The sequence below is a fragment of the Hevea brasiliensis genome, chromosome 2, assembly GCF_030052815.1.
Source record: "Hevea brasiliensis isolate MT/VB/25A 57/8 chromosome 2, ASM3005281v1, whole genome shotgun sequence".
NCBI lineage: Eukaryota > Viridiplantae > Streptophyta > Magnoliopsida > Malpighiales > Euphorbiaceae > Hevea > Hevea brasiliensis.
Genome location: NC_079494.1, coordinates 96892719 through 96897022, shown reverse-complemented (window position 1 = coordinate 96897022; position 4304 = coordinate 96892719). Strand labels below are relative to the sequence as shown.

Here is a 4304-nt window from a genome sequence, read left to right as displayed (position 1 = left end):
CTACAGTTTCAAGTGTCGAACTACGAGTGGTCCGATTCTTCCTCGTGATAGCGAGGAGATACGTAGGTAGTTTAGGATCGTGGTCCTAAATACGAACCCACAACATTTCATGATAGATGTTTTTTGGTAAGTCCTTAGACGTTGTTTAGGGCACATGGCATAGTTGTGTAAGGCGTAGAAGAACACGCATCAACATGTCACTTGTAGGTGTGTAAGGCGTAGAAGAACATGCATCACCACAGTTTCAAGTGTCGAACTACGAGTGGGTCTGATTCTTCCTCAGGATAGCGAGGGAGATACGTAGGTAGTTTAGGACTACGGTCCTAAATACGAATCCACAACATTTCAAAACACAGAGTTTCCATTATCATGAGACCGTAGCTAGTCTCATGATGCAGAGTGTATCGACAGAGTAAGATGCATTCGATTTTCACATTACAAAGTTATCACTGTTATGAGACCGTAGCTAGTCTCATAACACAGAGTGTATCGACAGAGCAAGATGCACTCAATTTTTACATGACACAGTTATCACTGTTATGAGATCGTAGCTAGTCTCATGACGCAAAGTGTATCGACAGAGCAAGATACACTCGTTTTTCACATGACACAATTATTACTATTATGAGACCGTAGCTAGTCTCATAATATAGAGTATGTCGACCGAGCAAGATATACTTGATCCTCATAGCCAATGTTTCATAGTTATTAGAAATTTGAGTTTCACTTTGACGAAAGTTGAGCAATGCTTTCGCATTGATTTCAACTTTCGCCAAAGTGGGGGGCAAATCAGACCCTTATTTTGTGATGAGTATGTGCATTGAGGCCGTGGGAAACCCGATGATGAAAAATTATATGACTGTAAGATGTAATTGGAGGCATGGAGCTAACTTATTAATTCCGTGGCATGATCTTGAAAAAAATAAAAATAATAATAAAATTTTGGGGAAATTAATTTAATTAAATTTAAATAAAATTTTATTTTGTTTAAATTTAATATGGGTAGTTCTTAAATGGATCTAATTAAGTTTAATTGGGCTCTATGGGCCTAAGAAAGCCTAGTTAGGAATTTTAAATGGGACCCATTTAATTATTTTCTAAAAATTAAAATAACAAAATATCTCTCTTCTCCTTGACCCCACTCTCTTCCTCACTCCCTATTGGTGCCTTCCATTTTTTCCTGTCTTCCTATTGGTTGAAACACCTCACCCATATCCCAGTCTTATTAGAATTCTGCAATCGCAGTTGTTTAAGTCATCTAAACTTTATCACCCTAAGACTCCAAATCCTACCACACCTCTTCCTCATTCCCTATTGGTGCCTTCCATTTTTTTCTGTCTTCCTATTGGTTGAAACACCTCACCCATATCCCTGTCTTATTCGAATTCTGCAATTGTAGTTGTTTAAGTCATCTAAACTTTATCATCCTAAGACTCCAAATCCTATCACACCTCTCTCCCAAAACCCTATAAATACCCTACTAGAGAAGAGAAGAAGGGGAGGATGGGAGGAAAGAGGAAGAGAAAATTCAGAGCTATAAGAAATTTAGAGATATTCAAGACTCTTTGAGTTCTTCCTTATTTTTTCTTTTCTTCAAAAAGATTTTCATACAAGATTTCTAGAAGGTCAGTTTTTATTGTTTTCTTTTCAAGATCTATGCCACACAATATTTTAAATCTATGCTATTTGTCTTCAATTTATTTTATATGTTCATATAGATCATGTAATCATGTTTAATTTGAGGGGATACACAACTCTGCACATGTTTAGTTTTTGTCTCTCATATTTTTATTATTTTTCTTTATTTTCTAAATCTATAAAAAATTTGTAAAAATTATATTCATATTCTACACGAAATTCCATTAATTTTAGACTCAAGAATCACTAAACAAGCTTTAATATTTTGTAAGTTATGGCAGTTTGAAGTTAGGGTTCCTGTAAAATCTGATTTGCAGGATATCCGACTTTTGGAGCCCATATCTCCCTTGTTCCTTAATATTTTTGTGCAAATCTAGTGTCTAAAATTAACTTCAGAATCTTATAAATCTTTTCCAATTGGTTTTGCATTCATATCTTTTGTGGTTAATGAGTTATGAATTTTACAAAAAAGTAGTACGATTCTGTCACTTAGAAGAGTTACGATTTATGTAGATCATTCGGCTAGGGTTTTGTTTGATTTATAAATTTTATGTTATTGTATGATATGTAGGCTATCTTCTGTAATTTTTTTATGATTTTTAGGCATGTTTAACTATTTTTAAAAAATCGAATTTCTTGCTACTGTTAATCTGCCAGAATTTAAAAATTGTATATTTATGCATGTTCTTGTATTTTCTTAGGTTTTAATTGATATTTGATCTATTTTTCTGTGTTCTTTTAATTCAAGAAGTGTTATGAAGTGTTTGGATCATGTTAGAAGACTTAGACTATTAGATAGTTGTAACTAATTAGGAGTCTTAACCCTTTAGGAGACTAGGGTTAGAATCCAATGTAAATTGTTATTAATGTTTTCTTTATTTCTTTTATTTTCTTTAGTTTCTTTATTTTTTATTACAAACAAAATTGGTAAGTAGTCCTAAGGTAAGTACCAAAGAGGGCATTTGCGTGGAGCTTATATGGAGCTAAACGGAGTAAGCTGTGATATCATTGCCATACTAGAAGAGAAGACCCTTTTTTAAGGGTAGCTTGCCCCAATGGCAACTGCATTTACCAACAGGTAAGTAGCTCTAAACTTCTCGAATAACCATTGGTATGAAATTGTAGTAATAATAGAACTTTCATTTGGTAAATTAAAATTAACTTTGTTTTTAATTTAACTGACTTTTGCATGTAATTAATTTAAATAAATACTTTGTAAATTAAAATTAATCTTGTTTGTAAATTAAACTAACATTGGCATGTAAATAAATTTAATTTAATACTTGATAATTGTAAAATAAATTTGCATGTTAGAAATCTTTATTAGGTTGTGATTGTTTGGGCCTTATGTGATATTAGAATAAATTACACATGTACATAATTAACTTAGTTCAATTATCCTTAGTGTATTTTTGTTAAAATTTATTATTTAGTTTAAATAGAAACATTGTTTTATTTGAAATTGTATTTGTTTGTAAATTAAATTCCCAATAATAAATTAATTTTAGTCATCCGTAAATATCATTTAAATAATTAGCAACCCCATAGATAGGAATTACTTGTGCATGAAAATTGTGTGTAAACAACAACCCTTTTTGTGAATTACTTGCGTGTGTAGGATTAGAATTGCATTTTTTAGGATAAAGTTTAATAAAGGAATAATAAACAAGACTTCTAGAAACATTAGTAGAGGACTGGCACTCGAATTAACGAGGTTAGACCAGGCGTAAGGGGTGCCTAACACCTTCCCCTTACGCACCCACTATCCCGAACCTAAACATTGGGCTATGGTAATGACGGTTGTGGAAACTCTGCAAGGAGTAAGTTGCCATCCATGACCCTCGAAAGAAACATTGAATATGTCCCGGTTATTACCCGGGTGGCGACTCCTGTCTATCTATGCCTTCGTGGCATAAATCCTTAGTACCGTGGTAGTGTTATGGGAAGACTAGATTACCAAAGTGGTTTGATTCTATTAGGATTGTATGAAGTGCATGTCTAGGAAATGCTGTCTAAGGAGGTGGTACTTAAGTGAGACCATTGTGACTCCACCATCTTTCCTGGGCATTACCTAGTGCATTTTATATAATTCTAATGGATGATATTTCGCCTCACGTCCCACCCCTACACTTGTCAACTAAAGCTCCTCCACTAGCAACATCTATCATACTGCGGTCCATTGGTAAAAGTCCCTCATAGAAATACTGAATCAACAGCTGCTCACTTATTTAATGATGGGGACAGCTTGCACACAGTTTCTTAAATCGTTCCCAATACTCATACAAACTCTCTCCAATGTACTGCCAGATGCTACGAATTTCTTTTCTTATGTTGGCAGCATGGGAAGCAGGAAAATACTTCTCCAGAAATATCTGCTTCATCCCATTCCATGAGTTGACGGATCCAGAAAGAAGGTAATATAACCAATCCTTAGCTGTGCCTTCCAGTGAGAAAGGGAAAGCTCGAAGCTTGATCAGGTCCTCTGAAACTCCTTGAGGTTTCATGCTGGAACATACAACATAAAATTCCTTTAAATGCTTATGTGGATCCTCACCTGCAAGACCATGAAACTTAGGCAACAAATGGATTAGTCCAATTTTAACTCAACTGCAACATTTAAAGTAGGGTATTGAATACACAAAAGCTATTGGTTTAGATCAGGGGCG

The 4304-nt window shown here is 34.3% G+C and overlaps 1 non-coding gene across 1 annotated transcript; it reads left to right on the top strand.

The window, feature by feature from the left end:
- The first annotated feature begins 3864 nt into the window (after positions 1-3864).
- On the top strand, positions 3865-3971 carry LOC131178089 (small nucleolar RNA R71). The gene has a single exon (XR_009147222.1). It is a non-coding gene; the product is annotated as a small nucleolar RNA R71 (small nucleolar RNA).
- The last annotated feature ends 333 nt before the right edge of the window (positions 3972-4304 follow it).